We start from the raw sequence: 23,964 nt of genomic DNA, 5'->3' as shown, positions 1-23,964 counted from the left end.
ATTATTATGTAAATTTCCTAATCCATTGCTTAAGATTTCTCATTGCCCTTTCATGATGTCCAAATGCCTCAACATGATTTAGGCAGTACTGAAAGACTGGTGCCTGATGCCTTCTTTCTAGCATGGTGTCTCATCATTCCTCTTTACCCCCTCAACACTTCCCCAAACCTAGTCTGCACTCCATGATCAGTTCATATACAATTTTAATAGCCTCCCATTACCTGTGACTCTTATCACGGGTTCTTTCTTCTGCCTGAAACAAGCTTTCTTCTGAAAAATGCCCTAGCCATTTACTAACCAGGCTAACTCTTACACATCCGTTAGGTCTCTGCTGAAGTGTCACATTCATTGGGAGTTGTGTTCTCTTTTAAATTCCTCATGACCCTAGGCTTTGAGAAGACAAACTATATCCTTCTTCAGTTCCTAATCAAGCGTCAGAATTATCTGATGATTTATGTGATGGCAAGCTTTGTGAGTCAAGTCTTTTCTTCCGTAGAGTATGATTTTACCCACCGTGTATGGAGAAAACCTACCAGGCTACAATTTAGTATACGTATTTTAAAACACCGATAGTTGATGTACACTAAGTTCTACGAAACCTGCAAGCTTTGTGGTGCCTCCGCTCCTGACAAAACAGGGGATACGATAACCTGTAAGCATCACAGGAAAATACATAAATGGTCCCAAGAAAGTATTTACAGCTTTCTGAAATAATTCACCTGGCAGCCCTTTTCTTTACCTCATTCTTGCTTAACCCAGGGTGTTGCTAACAAAGATAAATAATGCCATGACAGTTAGTAGTATAGGCAGGCTGACACATCTGAGAGAGAAAAACTGGCCATTGGTTGGTTCTGATAGTTTGTCAGAGGTTTTTCTTTCACTCATCGGACTAAGTGTGGCAGCAATGCTGGGTGTGTGATTTATACAATTCTGTAGTGTACCTTGAACAGATCTTTCTTTTGAAGGAAAATGATTAATAACTATGACAGATCCCTTCCACTCAAGCATCAGAATCCTCTTATGATTTATACAAGAGGGCAAAGAGGAGTGTATGGTCTTTGCTTGCCAGACAAATAAAAAATAGGAAAAATTTTATGGGAAACGTTATGTACTCTACAATGGTGGTAATGAACTCTGTTCAAGCTTTTGAGAGAAGAGAAGGAATTCTTATTGATCTGTGACATGTGAAGGATAGGCTCACAGATGCTTGCTTCTTTTGGGATCTATTGCAGGCAGAATGAAGGCATAGAATGAACATAGCCTTTGGGGTTAGAAAGACCTGGGCTAAAATATTGCCTTTGCTACTTTCTGACTGTGCCACATTTGGCAAGCTATTTTATCTCTATAAACCTCAATTTTCTCAATTACAAAAATCAATATTAGTAACTAGCATTCAAGGTTATCATATAAAATAACAGTGGAATTATAGAATATTTACAGTTACACAGATGCTCATGAGCTAATGGTGTTACAAGAACACAGGAATTTCTGATTAAATTACTTTCACATTAGTCTCCATTATGTATTGAGAACCTTCCATGTGCCAGTCCTTTGTTGATAATGGGAAATCAAAGGCAAGTGGAAAATGATCCTTGCATATGAGGAGCTTAAAGTTGAATTTGGGGAAGAGAAAAAGCAACATAGTACAGAAGGGCATATATCTCTTCTGATAAACATGTTTCTTTCATAAAGACATCACAAAGAATCCTTGTAACAGAGGATACTTATTCAGTGTACTTGGTAGAATTTTTCAGAGGAACAGAACTAGTAAAATAAACAAATATATTTTTTATTATTAGAAAAATGGCTCTGCCCAGGCACGGTGGCTCACGCTTGTAATCCCAGCACTTCGAGAGGCTGAGGCAGGCAGATCACCAGGTCTAGAGATGGAGAGCATCCTGGCCAACATGGTGAAACCTCGTCTCTACTAAAAATACAAAAATTAGCTGGGCATGGTGGTGCACACCTGTAGTCCTAGCTACTCAGGAGGCTGAGGCAGGAGAATCGCTTGAACCTGGGAGGCAGTGGTCACAGTGAGCCGAGATCCCGCTGCTGCACTCTGGCCTGGTGACAGAGTGAAACTCCGTCTCAAAAATAAAAATAAAATTTAAAAAAAAACTCACAAAATTTTAGAAGCTTGCAAGTTCTAAGATATGCAGCTGACAAGCTAGAAACCCAGCATAGCAAGTTGTAGTACAAGTTCTAGTCTGAAGGCCAGCAGATCCAGACCCAGGAAGAACCAGTGTTTCGGTAGTAGGCCAACAGCAGAGAAAACCCATATCCCAGCTCAGGCAGTCAGGCAAGAGGAGTTCTCTCTTACTCAGCTTTTTTTGGTCCCATTCAGGCTTTCAATGGATGAGATTATGTCCATTCACACTGGGGAGTACAACCTGCTTCGCTGTCTACCTGCTGAAATGTTAATCTCATCTAGAGAAATCCCCGCAGACACACCCAGAATCACAGTTGATCATATGTCAGGCCACATTGTGGCCCAGTCAAGTTGGTACATTAAATAAACCATCACATTCAGGTTCTCGTACACAAACAATTGTTTGGGGGTCTTTTGTTTTGCCTTCCATGCTCCAGATAAACATGCCTGCTCTGTAGGGTAGCTGCCATAATGTTCTAACCAATACCCTGTCTCAATTATGATGAAAAGTTGGCCATTTAAAAATCTTGTATGGAGTTTAAAAATTATGATTTCTTTCAGGAACAACTTAGACACAGTTAAGATATTACTTGTATATTTGCTCATCCAATCTTGTGACCAGATGCCTTAATTTTATCTTCTGTAACTCAAACAGAAGATGCTGTCATTATCCTGGGGACTTGGTGCAACAAGCAGTAGAAAAGAGGCTATGATAGGTCAAAAATAAAATAAAAAATTTTTTAAAAAGGAAGGCAAAGTGGAATGGTACAGCAGTAGTGTTGATTCCTAAGGAGATATTAGGGGGCTTAGTTAGTTTGAGCTTAATTCATATAATAGGTGGTATAATGATATGTATTATAGTGGTATGGTCCACGTGCAGCAGCAAAACTGAACGTCAGAGGGGTGGCAGCATTGTGTTTATAAATGGCTTGTCAAGTTTAGAGAAAAATCCTCTGAACTCTGAGTTAATATATGCAGGAAATGGTTCCTATTCCCTGGGGTAGAATCGGAAAATATCATGGCAATGGTTCTTAAATCTGACTACACATGAAAAGCTTTATAAAAAAAGTTTGGGCCCTATCCTCAAAACAATTAAATCACTATCCTTGGGTGGAACCATTTTATTATGAAAAAAATTATACAGCGAAGTTAAAAGAGTATTAACGTGATATCTATATATTTCTCCTCTAGATTATGTATTTAAAAGTTTGTTATTCTTTTGTTGTCATATCTATCCATCTAGTCATCTCTCCATTCATCTAGTAATCCATTCTGTCCCTGATGTATTTTAATATAAACCTAAGCCACTAGAGTACTTCCCCATGAATAATCAGCTTGTATATCATTAACACGTGTTCAATCTTATTTATGGGATTTTTCCTTTTCATATAAAATTTACATACAATGAAACACACAAATCATAAGTGCTGATTTGCTGAGTTTTAACAAATGAATTTATCTCCGTAATTCAAACACCTAGCAAAAAAGTGGAATATTACCGGGACTTCAGAAAGTCTCCTCTTGCCCTCCTCAAGTCAATTCCCTGCCTCTACTCCCTGGAGGCAATCATTATTCTAATTTTTTTTTGCACCAAAAATTAGTTGTTGCGTTTTTGAAAACTTGATACACATGGGATCAAATACTCTGTACTCTTTTATGCAAGACACTTTGCATTTTGCATAATGTTTTTGAAATGTATCCATCTTGTTGCTTATAATAGTATTTTTCCTTTTTATTGCTGAGTAGGATTTTATTACATAAAAGGAGAATTTATCAATTCTCTTTTTAATGGGCATCTTGACTGTTTCTAGTGTTTGACTATTATAACTAAACCTACTAGAGTCATTCTTCTGTGGTCATGTTTTCATTTTCTTAGGGGTGGATTGCTAATCATGGGAAAGGTTTATGTTCGGTCTGTTCTTCCCATCTTTGTGTCCATAAGTGCTCAATGTTTAACTCCCATTTATGAATGAGAACATTCAGTATTTGACTTTTTTTGCATTAATTCACCTAGGATAATGGCCTCCAGCTGCATCTATATTGTTTCAAAGGACATGATTTCTCATTTTAATGGCTGCCTAGTATTCCATAGTATACATGTACCACTTTTTCTTTATCCATTCCACCATTGATGGATATCTAGGTACATTCCATATCTTTGCTATTGTGGATAGTACTGTGATGGACGTATGTGTGCATGTGTCTTTTTGGTAGAATGATTTATTTTCCTTCAAGTATATAACCAGCAGTGAGATTGCTGGGTCAAATGGTATATTAGCTTTAAGTCCTTTGAGAAATCTCCAAACTGTTTTCCACAGTGTTTAAACTAATTTACATTCCCACCAGTAGTATATAGGCATTCCCTTTCCTCCACAACCTTGCTAACATCCGTTATTTTCTGACTTTTTGATGATAGCCATTCTGACCAGTGTGAGATGTTTCTCAGTGTGGTTTTGATTTGCATTTTTCTAATGATTATTGATATTGAACAGTTTTTCATATATTTGTTGGCTGCATTTATGTCTTCTTTTGAGAAGCGTCTGTTCGTGTCCTTTGCCCATTTTATTTTAAACTGGGTTGTTTGATTTTTGCTCCCTGAATTGCTGAAGTTCTTTATAGATTCTGGATATTAGACCTTTGTCATATGCATACTTTGGGAATATTTTCTCCATCCTGTAGGTTGTCTGTTTACTCTGTTGATAGTCTCTTTTGCTGTGATGATGATCTTTAGTTTAATTAAGTCCCACTGGTCAATTTTTGTTTTTGTTGCAATTGCTTTTGGTGACTAAGTTATAAATTCTTTGCCAAGACAGGTGTCCAGAATAGTATTTCCTAGTTTTTTGTTTAGGGTTTTTATAGTTTTAGGTCTTACATTTAAGTCCTTAATACATCTTCGGTTTATTTTTGTATATGATGAAAGGAAAAGGTCCGGTTTCAATTTCGTGCAAATGACTAGCCAGTTTTCCCAGCACCATTTATTGAATATGGTGTCCCTTCCCCATTGCCTGTTATTGTCGACTTTGTTGAAGATCAGTTAGTTTTAGGTGTGTGGCTTTATTTCTGGATTCTCTATTCTGTTACATTGGTCTATGTGTCTGTTTGTGTACCAGTATCATGCTGTTTTGGCTGCTGTAGGTTTGTAGTATAGTTTTTTTCATGTAATGTGAGGCTTCTGGATTTGTTCTCTTTTCTTAGAATTGGTTTGGCTGTTTAGGCTTTTTTATTTCATATGAATTTTAAAATAGTTGTTTCTAATTTTGTGAAGAATAATATTGGTAGTTCTATAGGAATAGCATTGAATACATAAATTGCTTTGGGCAGTATAGTCATTTTAACAATATTGATTCTTTCAATCCATGAGCATAGAATGTTTTTCCATCTGTTTGTGTCATCTCTGATTTCTTTCAGCAGTGTTTTGTGGTTTTTGCTGTACAGATATTCTACAAACCTCCTTGATTAGCGGTATTCCTAGGTCTTTTATTCTTTTTGTGGCTATTGTAAATATAATTGTGTTCTTGATTTCACTCTCAACTTGGACATTATTGGTGTATAAAAATGATGATAATTTTTGTAAACTGATTTTGTATCCTGGGACTTTGCTGAAGTTATTTATCAGTGCTAGGAGACTTTAGGCAGAATCTATGGAGTTTTCAAGGTATAAAATCCTATCAGAGAGATTTTCTCTTCCCATTTGGATGTCTTTGCCTTCCTCTCTTCCTATTTGGATGTCTTTCTTTCTTTTGCCTGTTTGCTCTGGCTAAGACTACCAGTACTATGTTGAATAGGGCTAATGAGAGTGTGCATCCTTGTACTGCTCCAGTTCTCAAGGGGAACACTTTCAGCTTTTCATCATTCAGTATGATATTCGTTGTGCGTTCATCGTAGATGGCTCTTATTATTATTTTCTTTTTGAGATGGAGTCTGGCTCTATTGCCCAGTCTGGAGTGCAGTGGCGAGATCTTGGCTCACTGCAACCTCCACCTCCCAGGTTCAAGTGATTCTTCTGCCTCAGCCTCCTTAGTAGCTGGGATTACAAGTGTGTGCCACAAGACCCAGCTAATTTTTGTATTTTTAGTAGAGACGGGTTTTCACCATGTGTGCTAGGCTGGCCTCCATCTCCTGACCTTGTGATCCACCCACCTCAGCCTCCCAAAGTGCTGGGATTACAAGCATGAGCCACCACACCCGGCCTGATGGCTCTTACTATTTTGAGGCATGTTTCTTCAATGCCTACTTTGAGGGTTTTTAACATGAAGGGACATTACATTTCATCAAAAGCCATTTCTGCATCTATTGATAGAATCGTGTGGTTTTGTTTTTAATTCTGTTTTTTGGCTTGCATATGTTGAAGCAACCTTGTATTCTAGGAGTAAACCTTACTTGTTCATGGTGGGTTCACTTTTTGACGTGCTGCTGGATATGATTTCCTATGATTTTGTTAAGGATTTTTGCATCTATGTTCAGGTATATTGATCTGAAATTTTCTTTTTTCACTGTGTCTCTTCCAAGTTTTTTCATCATAAGGTGCTGGCTTTGTACAATCAGTTGGGAGGAGTTCCTCCTCCTTAATTTTTCTGCAATAATTTTAGTAGGATAAGTACTACTTTGTATACCTGGTAGAATGTGGCTGTGAATCTGTCTCATCCAGGGCTTCTTCTGTTTGCTAGGTTTTTTATTACTGATTCCATCTTGCAACTTGTTATTGGTCTGTTCAGGATTTCATTTTCTTCTTGGTTCAATCTTGAGAGGTAGTATATTTCCAGGAATTTATCCATTTTTTTTCTAGGTTTTCTAGTTTGTGTGCATATAGATGTTTGTAAAAATCTCTGAGGAGGCCGGGCGCTGTGGCTCACGCCTGTAATCCCAGCACTTTGGGAGGCCGAGACGGGCGGATCACGAGGTCAGGAGATCGAGACCATCCTGGCTAACACGGTGAAAACCCCGTCTCTACTAAAAATACAAAAAAAAAATTAGCCGGGCGCGGCGGCAGGCGCCTGTAGTCCCAGCCACTCGGGAGGCTGAGGCAGGAGAATGGCGTGAACCCGAGAGGCGGAGCTTGCAGTGAGCCGAGATCGCGCCACTGCACTCCAGCCTGGGGGAAAGAGCGAGACTCCGTCTCAAAAAAAAAAAAAAAAAAAAAAAAATCTCTGAGGATTTTTTGTGTGTTTCTGTGTATGAATGCCACCTTTTTCATTTCTGACTGTGCTTATTTGGATCTTCTTTCTTTTCTCCTTTATTAATCTAGCTAGTGGTCTATCAGTATTGTTTATTCTTTTGAATAACCAACTGTTGGTTTTGTTGATTTTTATATGGACTCTTTGCATCGCAATTTTGTTCAGTGTAGCTCTGATTTTATTGTATATAATGTTTTTGCTAGCTTTTGATTTGGTGTGCTTTTGTTTATCTAGTTTCTCTAGGTGTAATTTTAGGTTTTCAATTTGAGATCTTTTTGACTTCTCGATGTATTTAGTGCTACATACTTTCCTCTTTACACTGCTTTAGCTGTGCCCCAGAGATCTGCTTTACTGTGTTGTCTGTGTTTTCATTAGTTTCAGAGGAGTTTTTAAGTTTCTGTCTTAATTTCATTATTTACCCAAAAGTCATTCAGGAGCAGGTGGTTTACTTTCTATGTAATTGTGTGGTTTAGAGAGATATTCTTAGAATTGATTTCTGTTTTTATTGTGCTGTGGTCTGAGAATATGGTTGGTATGATTTTGATTTTTTAAAATCTATTGTGACTTGCTTCATAGCTGAGAATGTGGTCAATTTTAGAGTATGTGCCACATGTAGATGAGAAGAATGGGTATTCTGCTGTTGTTGAGTGGAGTATTCTTATTCTATAGATGACTATTAGGTACATTTAGTCAATTGCTGAGTTTAAGAAATGAATATCTTTTTTAGTTATATGCCTTGATGATCTGTCTAACTCTGTCAGTGTGGTGTTAAAGTCTCCCACTATCGTTTTATGGTTATCAAAGTCTCTTCGCAGGTCTCTAAGAACTTGTTTTATGAATCTGGGTGCTTATATAATTAGGATAGCTAAGTCTTCTTGCTGAATTGCACCGTTTATCATTACATAGTACCCTTCATTGTTCTTTTTGATTGTTGTTGGTCTGTTTTGTCTAAGACTAGCAATCCTTGCTCTTTTTGTTTTCTGTTTGCCTGATCTTTCTCTAACCCTTTACTCTGAGCCTTTGGGTGTCATTGCATGTGAGATAGATCTCTTTAAGACAGTAAACAGTTGGGTCTTGCTTTTGTATTCCTCTTGCCACTGTATGCCTTTTAAGTGGGGTGTTTAGTCCATTTACATTCAAGGGAAATATTGATATGTGAGTATTTGTCTGGGTCATGGCATTGTTAGGTGGTTGTTAGTAGACTTGATTGTATATGGGATGACTTTGAATAGAATGGGAGGCAGTTTTGCTCTAAGCAGTTCCCAGCTCGAATTTTCCCATTAGCTTAGGATTTGGGGGGCTCAAGATATTTTCCTTTAACATTGTCTTTTAACTCTTTCAGCAATTGTTTTACTGTTTTCCTTAGATTGAGTTTCAGCCTTCTTCTGTAATTTGTTGAGCTTCCTTGCCATCCAGTTTCTGAATTCTATGTCTGTCTTTTTGGCCATTTCGATTTGGTTAAGAACCATTTCTGGGAAGCTAGTGTGATTCTTTGGAGGTAAGATTTTAGAGTTGCCAGAATTCTTGCTTTTTTGTTGTTTATTTGTTTGTTTGTTTAAATCTATGTGGGCTAATGTCCCTTTACCTTTTGGCATTGCTGTCCTGTGAATGAGGATTTTTGTTTTTATGTTCTTTAATGCCTCTGAGGGTTTGACTGTGATATACATTGGGTTTAGTTGATTGGCTTCATTTCTGGATGATTTCAGAGGGCAAAGCCTCAGTTTGGCACTCCTGTGCTGCATAGTGTTACCCTGGGGGGCTGGGACCCCTAGCTTTTTTCTCTGATCCCTTGAAGTCAAGCACTGGCTGTGCTGGAGGGACCAAGCAAGGTGCTCCCAGTCTGCTGGCAATAGCATTCCACTGGGGGCCATTGGCAAAAGCACTTTAGTAGGGTGAGGTGGGGCTCTGGACAAATTCACCCTAGAAGTGTGGTGACGGGGGCCCACTGGCAAAATCACTCTGGTAGGGGTCATCAGCAAAAACACTCTGAGGGGGCAGCTGAAACTGCACTATGAGCTGGGTGGCCAGGATGGTACCCTGGAAGGGGCCCCCAGACAAGGGGACATGCAGATTAGACTCATTCATTTTACAAGGGAAAAATATCCTCCTCTCTCCAGGTCTAGTCATTAACAAAGTTGAAAGACACCTAGAGGAATACAGAGAACCTTGGGGGATGAGCACCCACAGCTGTTTTTCAATGCAGCTGCCCCTGCGCCAAACCGTCTGGGCTTCATGTGGATTTGGGTTCTGTCTGACAACTCTCTGGGAAGAACCCCCTGCCAACACAAGTGTCCACTGGGGTCATGGGGTTTCCTGCGGCTAGAATCCCAGAAGCCCATGGCAAGAGCAGGTTGCTCCACAGTTATTTAGTTTTTAATATACTTATGCACCATTTACATATCTTCTTCTGTGACGTAACTTAAAATGTTTGCTCACTTTTGACTGGGTTGCTTATCTTTTTACTATTAAGTCGTAAAAGGTTCTTTTTCTCAAATTTTTATACATGTTCTGGTTACTGGTCCTTAGTCAGATGTATGTGTTGTAAACATTTTCTCCCAATCTATGGCTTTTTGATTCATTTTATTCATAATATCTTTTAATGAAAAGAAGTTTTCAATTTTGCTAAAGTCTACTTTGTCCTTTTGTTATGGTCACTGCTTTTTGAGGCTGGTTTAAGAAAAATTCCTTTCTTAAATCTTTCCAGACTTGGGTTCTCAGGCTTTGCCTCAGGACAGTGAGTTTATGGGGACTTTTTAATTTCAGACCCACTTAGAGTCTCTAGCATGCTTCATAACTAGATTATAATTATTTTAGATACTAGATAAGGTAGAATTTAAAATATTGGGGGCTTCACTCATTACAATTAAGCAGGAAAAAGAGAATGAGATATTAAAATTCTCAAACTTCAGCATCCTAGCCCTGCCAGGAATAGATTCACTATATTGGCTCATATAATTTTTCTGTACTATTTGTATGGGAGAACTTATGGGAAGAACATAAATTAAACCTCCAAATACGATTGCCAAATGTTAGATTAGTTTGGGCTTAATTTGTACTAGGATTACAAAATCAAAACACTCAGTAAGGAAAGACACATTAGGTCCTGATAGTATTGGTTCTTATTAAGCACTTCATATACATCAGGAATTGACAAACTGTGGCCCATAAGCCAAATCTGTCCCACAGGCTGTTTTTTGTAAATAAAAATATATTGCAACAAACTAACCTCCTTTGCTTATGTATTATCTATTGCTACTTTTACACTACTAGGGATATTGAATATTTTTGAGTCAAATAATGTGGGTGACAAAGTCAAAAATATTTACTATCCATCCCTTTACAGAAAAGTTTGCTGATATGCGACATATGTTAAGCTGTTTAATATGTCTATAAGCAAACTATTTTATGTCCATTTCAAAAATGGAGAAATTCATGCTTCTGAGTTTAGATGACTCATCCAAGACCGTAAAAGGAAGAAATAGAATGTAAACTCATGCATGAATGGCCTCTGTGCATTTACTTGGACGTTTATTTATATATAAAATAAATGATGTAACATAAACATGAGCAGAGCCTGAACTAACATTTTGCAATTACATGTTTAATATCACTTTCTTCTTTGAAACAAAGTGATAACCCATATGTAAGATACTGTCATGCAAGGCAGAACAGATTAGCAAAGTAAGCCAAACTCATAGTAGGACAAATCTATAGGTAGAAGAATATATGTGGTGGGAAAAATAACATTTTATCCAAATCCATATAATTTGAACTTGTACTACAGCAGGCAAGGGAACCACTGCATGTGTAAAGATCAGGCTATGGTTCAGTTTGCCTAGAAAGTAGATTACAAGAAGAGCTGCTGAAAATACAACAGAAAAGAAAGTCATAGTTAAAGCAGAGGAGATCTTGAATGCCTGCTTAGGAAATTGCAATAAATGAAGAGCATTGAGACTTAAGATGACCATCAATTTTCCTAGGACTGAAGAGATTTCTGGGACACAGGACAGTCCCAGTTTTAGCACCCTGCCCCCAATTACACAAACAATTTTAGAGTAACATATAATGCATAGCCATAATCCTTCCTCACTTCTATATTAATATTTGATAAAGTTATCTCAGAGACTCTGAGGAAGAAAAGGATAAATTGAGTCAAATGGAATTCACTTGAGAATGATATGAGAATTAGCTTCTGAGTTGATTATCAATTATATTTCATTTTAGCAAATCCAAGTTTTACTGATATGCAGAATGATAACTATAGAAAAGAGTTATAGACCAGAGAGGCTAATTAATAAAACATCACTTTCTTAGAATAAAAAGGCGACAAATAATCAATCTCCTTCATGAATTGATTTTAAGATACAGTTTTTTAATTAAAAATTATCTTATTTTTTGTTCTATGTTAATAAAGAGTTTTAAATTGTGACTGATATATTGGGTGTTGCAAACTTTGATTACTTAAGGGCACTTGATACAAAATAACATTTGATTTACTCATTTTTGCTCATTCAGTCACTCAGGGGAGAGTTTTTGAGAGCCTACTAAATGTGGAAGAAATAAAGATGAATCAAAGACAAATGCCCTACCCTCAAATAGCTCAGAATCTGCTTAGTAAAAGAAATATGTGAACAAATACTATTAATAAAGAAACAAAGGGGAATAAAAGTAATGAATGTGTGTCAGGTTTTGTGGAAGAAGGGAATTATTTATACTTATATGGTTAGGAAATTCCAGGGAGCTTGGACAGGCATGTGGTAGTATCCAAGTTTTGCTTAGAGCAGAAAGAATAAATAAGATGGCAGAATTAGATATGAGAGTCTATGCTGAATGAGTGGACAGGCAGCTGGGGCTTGATAGAACTGATGGGATATTTATTGAGGAATATAGTATAACCATAGGATGGGTGTGGAACATGCAGAAAAAAAATGTGAATGTCAGAGCTGAATAAATGTCACTGTGGACTGAGCCTCAGGAGTAAGGCAGAGTCAAAAGAATCACAGGTGATCTGAAACTGGATATGAAAACAAGAAGAAATGGCAGAGGGGAATGTACATTAGGTGGCAAAAATTAGAATGCTAAGAACCTTGAGTGTTGGGTAAAGCTGGAGATATAAGCATGCTTTTGCATTGTTAGACTAGTGGGTGCCTTATTTTTTATCAAAACATAATAATCGTACATATTTATGGAGTATATGTGATTTTTTTTTTTATACTTTAGGTTTTAGGGTACATGTGCACAATGTGCAGGTTTGTTACATATGTATCCATGTGCCATGTTGATTTCCTGCACCCATTAGCTCGTCATTTAGCATTAGGTATATCTCCTAATGCTGTCCCCGCCCCCCCCACCCCCCCCCCCACAACAGTACCCGGAATGTGATGTTCCCCTTCCTGTGTCCATGAGTTCTCATTGTTCAATTCCCACCTATGAGTGAGAACATGCGGTGTTTGGTTTTTTGTCCTTGCGATAGTTTACTGAGAATGATGTTTTCCAGTTTCATCCATGTCCCTACAAAGGACACGAACTCATCATTTTTTATGGCTGCATAGTATTCCATGGTGTATATGTGCCACATTTTCTTAATCCAGTCTATTGTTGTTGGACATTTGGGTTGGTTCCAAGTCTTTGCTATTGTGAATAGTGCCGCAATAAACATACGTGTGCATGTGTCTTTATAGCAGCATGATTTATACTCCTTTGGGTATATACCCAGTAATGGGATGGCTAAATTAATTCAAGATGGATTAAAGACTTAAATGTTAGACCTAAAACCATTAAAATCCTACAAGAAAACCTAGGCAATACCATTCAGGCCATAGGCGTGGGCAAGGACTTCATGTCTAAAACACCAAAAGCAATGGCAACAAAAGCCAAAATTGACAAATGGGATCTCATTAAACTAAAGAGCTTCTGCACAGCAAAAGAAACTACCATCAGAGTGAACAGGCAACCTACAGAATGGGAGAAAATTTTTGCAACCTACTCATCTGACAAAGGGCTAATATCCAGAATCTACAATGAACTCAAACAAATTTACAAGAAAAAAACAAACAACCCCATCAAAAAGTGGGCAAAGGACATGAGCAGACACTTCTCAAAAGAAGACATTTATGCAGCCAGAAAACACATGAAGAAATGCTCATCATCACTGGCCATCAGAGAAATGCAAATCAAAACCACAGTGAGATACCATCTCACACCAGTTAGAATGGCCATCATTAAAAAATCAGGAAACAACAGGTGCTGGAGAGGATGTGGAGAAATAGGAACACTTTTACACTGTTGGTGGGACTGTAAACTAGTTCAACCATTGTGGAAGTCAGTGTGGCGATTCCTCAGGGATCTAGAACTAGAAATATGTGATATTTTGATACTTGCATACAATGTATAATTATTAAATCAGAGTAGTTAGGATATCCTTTGCCTCAAATGTTTATCATTTTTAATAAGAACATTTCAGATCTTCCAGCTATTTGGAAATATACAATAAATTATTGTTAACTAGTCATCCTACTGTACTACTGAACACTAGACTCATTCCTTCCATGTAATTGTATATTTTTATCCATTAAGCAATCTCTCTTCACCCCCACTACTTCCCAGGCTCTAGTAACTGTCATTGTACTCTCTATCTCCATGAGATCAGTGTTCTTTTTTTTTTTTTTTTTCTGAGATGGAGTCTCACTCTGTTGCTCAGGCTGGAGTGCAGTGGCATGATCTCGGCTCACCACAACCTCTGCCTCCCAGGTTTGAGAGATTGTCCTGCCTCAGCCTCCCGAGTAGCTGGGACTACAGGCATGTGCCACCATACCCAGCTAAATTTTTAATTTTTAGTAGAGACAGGGTTTCGCCATGTTGGCCAGGCTAGTCTCGAACTCCTAACCTCAGATGATCCACCTGCCCTGGCCTCCCAAAGTGTTGGGATTACAGGTGTGAGCCAGGGTGCCAGCCTGAGGTCAACTTTCTTAGCTCCCACATATAAGTAGGAACATATGATATTTGTCTTGGTCTGGCTTATTCCACTTAAATTATTGAGCTCCACTTCTAACTACATTGCTGCAAATGACAGGATTTTGTTCTTTTTAAATAACTGGACAGTATTCCATTGTGTATATATAAACATTTTCTTATTTATCTATTGTTGGACCCTTAGGGTGGTTCCATATATTGGCTATTGTGAATAGTGCTGCAGTAAACATGGGGGTGCAGATGTCCCTTTGATACACTGATTTCCCTTTGGATAAATACTTAGTAGTAGGATTGCTGGATCATATGGTAGTTTTAATTTTAGTTTTTTAAGAAAGCTCCATAGTATTTTTCATAATGGATGTATGAATCCACATTCCCACTGTGTATAAGAGTTCCCTTTTCTTTGCTTCTTTGCCAGCATTTATTGTTTGTCTTTTTGATAATAGCTATTCTAAATGCAGTGAGATGATATTTCATTGTGGTTTTGATTTACATTTTCTTATCAGTGAATTTGAACGTTTTTCATATACCTGCTGGTGATTTGCATGTCTCCTTTTGAGAAATTTCTATTCGGATCCTTTGCCCATTTTTAAGTGACTTTTTTTTTTTTTTTTTGCTGTTGAGTTGTTTGTGTTTCTTGTATAGTCTAGATATTAGTACCTTGTTGGAGGAATACTTTGTAACTTTTTTTTTCCATTCTACTGATTGTATCTTAACACTGTTGATTGTTTCCTTTGTTGTGTAGAAGCTATTTTTAGTTTGGTATAGTTCCATTTGTCTTCTCTTGGTTTTGTTGCCTGTGCTTTTGAAGGCCGGATCGTAAAATCTCTGCCTAGACCAATGTTCTAGACAATTTCCCCTCTCTTTTCCTCTAGTAATTTTATAGTTTCAGGTCTTATGTTTAAGTTTTAATCCATCTTGAGTTGACTTTTATATATGGTGAGAGATAGGGGTCTAGTTTCATTCTTCCACATATGGATGTCTAGTATTCCCAGCACCATTTATTAATGAGGGTGTCTTTTCCCAAATGTATGTCCTTGGTGCCTTTGTCAAAAATCAGTTGGCTGTAAATACATGAATTTATTTCTGGACTCCCTATTCCATTTAATTGGTCTATGTGCCTGTTTTCATACCAATATCATATAGTTTGGGTTGCTATAGCTTTGTAGTATATTTTGAAGTCAGGAAATCTGATGCCTATAGTTTTGTTCCTTTTGCTCACTATTGCTTTGGTTATTTGGGGTCCTTTGTGGTTTTATACAAATTTTAAGACTTGTTTTTCTACTGCTGGGAAGAATATTATTGGTATTTTGATAGCATATACCTTTTTGTGACTATGCTGGTGCTCTTTAGGAAAAGTAAAGGTTTCCTTACGTTATGATCTGGCAATTCTGCTTCTGAGTATTTATTCCAAAGAAAGGTATTATGTAGGAGCCAGAAGAAGGTTTGCACAGGTTTTTTTTTAAATTTTGTTTTAATGTTATTTAGTAGCAAAAATTTGAAAATAACTTGAGTGGGTGTCTACCCATGGGAGAGTAGATGGGTAAAATATAGAAGAATGACATGCAGTGGTTAGAAACCATAAATAACAACACTGAAGGATCCAAAAGCATAGTACTTAGATTAAAAAAAACCCAGCAGGAAACAGAATGACATTTATACATAATTTAATTTTCATAAATTAAATATATGTGTGTATAAACCAATAGTTATTTCTTCATAAAGCAACCTATTCTTTTCTAAAAATCACTTGGTATGAAAAAGCATGCAGTAGAAAACACTGTACTTGTGAAAACAATGTGTTTGAGGAACAAAAAATATTTTCCAGTGACATTGAAAAGTTTGAAATCTAATAAAAACTGCAGCACAATTATATACTTTAAGTGGTTAAAGTACATACATGTTACAATATGTACATATGAAAACTTTCATTCAGTTGTAGCACCAGATGTATATTTGTATGGCTCCTAACACAGACAGGGAATCAAGGTAGCTAGTACCCGTTTGAGGAGTGTGTATACTTATGCTTTTTGAATGTTTATGTTTCTTTGGTGCTCCAATCACTAGGGTACAGTTTTCTGAATTCACCTAGTGTTTCTCCTGGACAGAATTCCACACAACATAAATTTTACATTATACTCAAATTGTTTGCTCTGTCAGTGGCATGAAAACAAATTCACAGTTGCATAACAAGCATTACAGCAGAAACGACTGTATGAACACATGCAAACAAGTGGGAATAACACATTGTGAAAAAAGAAAATACACAAATATATAAAATAAAGGAAGGACCTTTTGTGGACCAGTGATAATAATTGATAATGTTCCCAAATTGAACAGTATCATTAATCAACTATTTACAACTTTGATGTAGGGTGGGGAAAAAGTAGGGACTGGTGGCAGATAATTTGGCCAAGGTGAGTATTTTATTTTTTATTTTATTTTATTATTATTATTATTATTATTATTATTATTATTATTGAGACAGAGTCTTGCACTGTTGCCCAGGCTGGAGTGCAGTGGCACGATCTCTGCTCACTGCACGCGCCGCCTCCTGGGTTCACGCCATTCTCCTGCCTCAGCCTCCCCAGTAGCTGGGACTACAGGCACCCGTCACCACGCCCAGCTAATTTTTTGTACTTTTAGTAGAGATGGGGTTTCACCGTGTTAGCCAGGTTGGTCTCGATCTGCTGACCTCATGATCTGCCTGCCTTGGCCTCCCAAAGTGCTGGGATTACAGGCGTAAGCCACCGCGCCCAGCCCAAGGTGAGTATTTTAGAGAAGAGTCCATGAGAAATTCCAGGGTGCCTGAAATTTGTTTTCTTGTATAGTGGGAACTAACCAAATGAGTTTATTAAATGAAAGAAGAGAGGTTTGCAGAGGACCTGAAATCTAGGTATTGACCATCGAGATGAAGGAACAGCTTTGCAATGGCACAAGAAACTAAGCAACAGGATTGTATAGAACTAGAGACAGAAAGAAAAAGAGAATTACAAAATCAACACAGATAATAGTTGATAATAAACAGGAAGTTGATCTCTAAATCCGCCAGACACTGAAGTGTTAATACCCATATATCTTCTTCAATATATGACTCACTGAAAAGAGTGAGCAGATTATATGGTCCAACATCACCAGTGATGGGAAGCTATAGAGATTTCCCAATAATTTAGTGACTGCCACTTTACTTGATCATGGAACACAGAGGGATGGTTGTGGAGAAACACAGAAACTGTAAAAGGAGGTATGAAAAGTAGTCTGCAGTGGCATTAAAGATTGCAAATCCAAGGACAAAAGTGAGAAACCAGCCTCTAGATGGTAATGAACAATAAGATAGTGGATAGTAAAAATGAAAGGTGATAATGAATCACTTTTACGTAAATGAATATTCACTGGATGATGTGGTTTAAAAGAAAAAAACATGCTTTCTGGAGATTGAAAGATACCGCAGTTGGAACACATGAGCTAATATTTCCCCTTTGGAATAATGTGGGTTGGACTACGACATAGAAATATGCACTCCAAAGTAAAACTACAGCATTTTTATTAAAAGCAAGATATAAAGACCACAAGAAACAAAGAATGGAAGGAGGGAATAGAGAGAGGGAGAGCACTTACAAGGCCATATAACTTGAGATGGATGTGAAGTCATTTACCTACTAAGTTCATATGATTATCCTCCAGTAACTATACTCTCAGCTGAAATCTTCCTTGCGTCTGAAAAATCTAGGTAACATGGGCTTTAGATTCCCTTCTCACCTGACTGGGCCTGCAGACAGCCAGGACTTCTCTGGATGTATCCAAGGTTCTGCTTTCATGACCACCTACATGTCTAGGCACCTGCTCTGTCCTGGGTCATCTTTGTTGACCTACACTTGGAACTCAGGTTCTTCAAATTCCATAAGTTTAACACTCCTAACAAATATCCTTATTAGACTATCTGTAAGATGTAGTGGTGAAACAGACAAAGCTTCAAGTCCAAGCAACGCAAACAACTTTAAACAGAATAGTAAGAAACCTTGCTCTTACAGCATCCTCAGCTACCCCCCACTGCAGAGCTTCACAAACTTTTAACCCATTAGGGTGTCTTTTCTTGTCCCTCTTCCCCCTCTTCTCTCATCAGGTATTTTCTTTATTTCTCTATTTCAAGTTTACTTGTCCCATAGAGAGCATTTTGTCCCTCTTGTTGGAAGCCATGATGCCAATTAGCTAACACCAGAGATCATCAAAGCGTTTTTTGTTTTTTGTTTTTTATAAATACAAACACAGCCTCCTTCCTCGTAGAAATTCTGGTTTTCAAAATGATAAATCCTTTCATTTCTTTACACTGATTTTTATGGATGGCAATGGAGGTTCAGCTAAGTTCAATGACATATGCAAGATCACAAAGCTAGCTAGGAAGATAAGCAAGTGCTCAAAAGCTGCTTTTGTTAATAAAAAGGAGAAGCTGGCCGGGTGTGGTGGCTCATGCCTGTAATCCCAGCACTTTGGGAGGCCAAGGCGGGTGGATCACCAGGTCAAGAGATCGAGACTATCCTGGCCAACATGGTGAAACCCTGTCTCCACTAAAAATACAAAAGAGTTAGCTGGGTGTGGTGGCATGTGCCTGTAGTCCCAGCTACTCGGGAGACTGAGGCCGGAGAATCACTTGAACCCGGGAGATGGAGGTTGCAGTGAGCCAAGATTGCGCCATTACACACCAACATGGCGACAGAGCAAGACTCCTCCTAAATAAATAAATAAATAAATAAATAAATAAATAAATAAAAGAAGAAGGAGAATCCTATATTGAGCATTCCTTATGAAACAGGCCCTGTGCCAGGTGCTTCCATCAGTTAGTGCTACCCTATGGGGTCAGATTATTCACTTTTTACAGACAAGGAGACTGAGACTCAAAGAGTGTGGGAGATTTTTTCCAAGGTCATGCAAGTAGTATTTCACCTATTTCTATTTTCTGGGTAATGGGGGCGAGGAAAATGAAGGAAAAATACAAAACAAATATTTAAAATGGCAGTCTGCTATAGAGATGGTTTGGTGATTGAAGGGCCATGGAGATTTTATTTCAGTGTGGTAATCCTTGCCTGAATTTTTAGTGTTTTCTAGTTCATGAAATGAACGCATTTTCCTCTTTTCCTGTCTCTGTTCTTCAAGTTTCCTGGCTATTGGAGGGTCTAGTTATTTTTGGATTAGTGAAGGTAGGTAACAAAAAGGATATTCTGTCTCTGGTTTGACCGGCTGCTCTCTCTCTCTCGTTTCCTCTGAAAGGCTGGCAGCGTGAGGGTAGTTTTGGGACTTCTCTATGAGAGAGGGGGTCTTTGTCATCGATCCTCTCTCTGCGTGTAGAGGAGAAGTGTGGCAAGAGAAGCTACTATCTGCAAAAATTACTTTTAAGATGGGAAAGGACTATTTACATGTTCTCTTCTTTAGAAATTGGCACTATCCAAGGTCTATGATGGGCCTGGATTAGACTAAAAAGTTCAATATGAATAAGCTATTTTGGTGTCTTGGCAGGAGCCCCACACAGGCTTTTGCACCACATGGCCCAGGCCGTATTTGTGGCTCCAGCAGTTTCTTGGGGTCCTCCTTTTCCTATAGACCAAGACCAGAGAATGAGTGATGCCCTCCTCTTGTACTTCTTCAGCACTGCAAAATGCAAATAGTCTTCCCAAGTCTTCCTTTCCCATGCCCCCCCTGACCAGGTCACAGGAACTTTTCCTTTTAAAAGATTTATTGATCAGGTTCCTATTTTAGGAATAAGGGCATGGCCTCTGGGTTCAAAACCCAGCTCTGCCACTTCCTAGTTGTGTGACCTTGAGCAGATCACTCAAATTACCTGTGCCTCAGTTTCCTTATCCATATAATGGGACCAGGGATGATAGTATCTATTTCATAGGTTTAATATGAAGATTAAATGAATGTTTTGTTTTGTTTTGTTTTGTTTTTTGAGACAGAGTCTCACACTATCACCCTGGCTGGTGTGCAGTGGTGCCATCTCGGCTCGCTGCAACCTCCGCCTCCTGGGTTCAAGCAATTCTCCTGCCTCAGCCTCCCCAGTAGCTGGGACTACAGGCACCCGCCACCACCCCCAGCTAATTTTTTGTATTTTTAGTAGAGACGGGGTTTCACTATGTTGGCCAGGCTCGTCTCGAACTCCTGACCTTGTGATCTGCCCACCTTGGTCTCCCAAAGCACTGGGATTACAGGCGTGAACAACTGTGCCTGGCCAAATGTTTCTAGAGCTCTTATAATAAAGCATGGCATATAGCAAGTATTACATAAATGCCTATTAGATTAAAAATAAAATATATAATATCTGAGGACAAGTAGACATAGGTATTTGAAGTCAGAACTTTGCCTAGCTCTGTGGATTTGGGTTTGAGTCCCATTCTCAGCTCCCCTAGTACTCCTTTCCCCTTTCCTGGTATGTGGACTACTTTAGAGAAATAAGTTTATTGAAATGGTGCTTAACTACTGATTTTGGGAGTGAAGGACTCTGTACATCCTATTTATTATTTTATCCCCACTGCCTGGTGCTGCACTGTTAACTGAAGTCCTTGCCATTTTAGTCTCCTGTCTATACTGCAAATTCGCTTTTGGGGAAGTAAATAAACGATTAGGAGTCTGTCTCTTGCTTTTTCATCTCTGACCTCTTCTAAGAAAGAGCCAGGGGGATGTCTATTCTCGATAGAATTCCTTTCCCCATCATGAGTGAAAAAGCCACCCAGTAAGAAAAACAGAAGATTGAGCCCTTCCTACGGGGCCTGTGTCAGTTTAGAGTTGATCTGTCCTACTTGGGAATAATGCCTTGTCAGCTTTTCCTTCTGATACCTGTGCTGATTTCAAATCAGGGTGGATCAAGGTCATTCAAAAACCTTACACAACTCATCCAAGGACCAGTGAGGTGGAACTGAAGAGTGTGGAAAAGGTCCAGGTTATTTTGAGGAAACTTGGGGCTAAAAGATCCGGAGCTGCTTAGAGCTGCATAATTTCCCTGGAGAAACTTCTGCAAGTGTTGCACCATGGGTAAGACCAAATAGCTAAGGCAATTTGGCTCATCTTCATGGCCAAGAAGAAATGTGCTTAACAGGAGATAAACTCAGTACCAGAACCATCCACAGTGAAAAAATAAAAAAAAACAACAAAATGTATAGTAAATGACTTTGTGTATAACTGCCCATGTTGAAAATACAGAAAGAGAAGCTTCAGAAAATGAAGTAAAAAATCATTCTCAGTAACAGCAATAGTGAATAATAGCTTTTTAAAATGATCAATTGCAGAATTTCACAGCTTTAGTGCAGAATCTTGCACTTAGAGATACTCGAGGAAAGTGCACATGTTTATATTCCAATTTATAAAAAAATCTGTTTTTATCATACAGGTTAAACTTAAACAAATGAAAACTATTGAATTCAGTGACGAACTCACTCCTTCCAAGCTTTCCTCACCCATTTTAGACTCTGATGGTTGTCACCACCCTTTGATTCCAGATCATTGTGAAAGTTCTGTGGAAACAGCATAGGCTTTGAAGTCACAAAGACTTGTGTTCAAATGCTAGCTCCTTCATTTACTTGTATGACCTGAAATAAATTACTCAGCATTAGCAACCTCAGGTTTTCAGCTATAATCACTAGTGGGCAATTAGAATATCAACTTCTCAGAGGAGCTGGGAGTGCCAAATCAGAAAATATTACGAAAACCACATATCTCAGTTTCTTTCACACACTAAGATCCAATAAATATTTGCTTCACTAATACTTTATTGTGGCACAGATACCCTAGAACAGTGGCAGCAGCCTGTGTGTTCTTAGTAAGAGTAAGTATCCAGAATATTCATCTGTTATTAGGCTTTATGATACATTTGATTGCAACACAAAGAGCAGAGTACTACCAAGACACATGGAATTCCTTAGGGCTGCCACCATAGTTACTCTATATCTTATCTTACAAAGTGATACCAAAGGGGACAAGGGAAGTGCTGAGAAGGGAAGGTTGTGCTCCTTTTAAATGATATGGAAGTGAGGAAGGCCATAGTCCCCGGCTAGGGCTCTACCCCTGGGCCTGTGTCCACGGATCTAGGTGAAGACAGGCATTTTTGTTTTCCTGGCCATATGTTGCATTTCCCAAGACTATCCTGGCTTGCCACGCCCCATCCTGTGCCTGTAAAAACCCCAAGATCCTAGCAGGTAGAGACACAAGCGGCTGGACATTGAGAGGAACATATCAGCTGAAGAAGACACAAGTGGCTGGACATTGAGAGGATGTTGAGGGGAGCATGCTGGCAGAAGAGCAGAAGACAGATGCCAGCACACAGGCAGCCCATGGACAGGTGGAACTGAGAGGTGACAATGTGAGCAGCTCTCGCTTGCTCTACGCACCTCCTCAGCCTTGGCATCTGCTCTGGCCACACTTGAGGAGCCCTTCAGCCTGCCGCTGCACTGTGGGAGCCCCTCTCTGGGCTGGCTGAGGCTGGAGCCAACTCCCTCTGCTTGAGGGGAGGTGTGGAACGAGAGGCGCTGGCGGGAACCGGGGCTGTGTGAGGCCCTCATGGGCCAGTGTGAGTTCCCGGTGGGCGCGGGCTCAGGCGGGCCCCACACTCGGAGTGGCTGGCTGGCGCCACAGGTCCAGGCAGTGAGGGGCTTAGCACCCAGGCCAGCAGCTGCGGAGGGGGCACTGGGCCCCCCAGCACTGCTTGCCTGCCCATACCACTCTTGAATTCTCGCCAGGCCTCAGCCACCTCCCCATGGGGCAGGGCTTTTGACTTGCAGCCCGCCATGCCCAAGGCCCCCCACCCCTCGCTACCCCGCGGTGGGCTCCCGTGTGGCCTGAGCTTCCCTGACGGGCACTGCCCCCTGCTCCGTGGTGCCTGGTCCCATCGACCCATTGGGTGGGCAGCTCCGCCCGTGGCCCTGGCGCAGGATCCACTAGGTGAAACCAGCTGAGCTCCTGAGTCAGGTGGGGACTTGGGGAACTTTTATGTCTAGCTAGAGGATTGTATATGTACCAATCAGCACTGTGTGTCTAGCTTGGAGTTCGTGGATGCACCAATCAGCTCTCTGTATCTAGCTAATCTGATGTGGACTTGGAGAACTTTTATGTCTAGCTAAAGGATTGTAAATGCACCTATCAGCACTCTGTCTAGCTCAAGGTTTGTAAACTCACCAATCAGCACTCTGTGTCTAGCTCAAGGTTTGTAGACACACCAATCAGCACTCTGTGTCTAGCTCAAGGTTTGTAAACACAGCAATCAATGCTCTGTGTCTAGCTAATCTAGTGGGGACTTGGAGAAATTTTACGTCCAGCTAGAGGATTGTAAATACACCAGTCAGCACTCTGTGTCTAGCTCAGGGATTGTAAACGTACCTATCAGCACCCTGTCAAAATGGACCAATCAGCTCTCTGTAAAATGGACCAATCAGCAGGATGTGGGTGGGATCAGATAAGGTAATAAAAGCAGGCTGCCAGAGCCAGCAGTGGCAACCTGGTCAGGTCCACTTCCATGCTGCGGAAGCTTTATTCTTTCGCTCTTTGCAATGAATCTTGCTGCTGCTCACTCTTTGGGTCCACGCTGCTTTTGTGAGCTGTAACACTCACCGTGAAGGTCTGCAGCTTCACTCCTGAAGCCAGTGAGACCACAAACCCACCAGGAGGGATGAACAACTCCGGATGGGA

Source organism: Hylobates moloch, unplaced genomic scaffold, assembly GCF_009828535.3.
Source record: "Hylobates moloch isolate HMO894 unplaced genomic scaffold, HMol_V3 SCAFFOLD_11, whole genome shotgun sequence".
Classification (NCBI taxonomy): domain Eukaryota; kingdom Metazoa; phylum Chordata; class Mammalia; order Primates; family Hylobatidae; genus Hylobates; species Hylobates moloch.
This window is presented reverse-complemented; position numbering follows the sequence as displayed.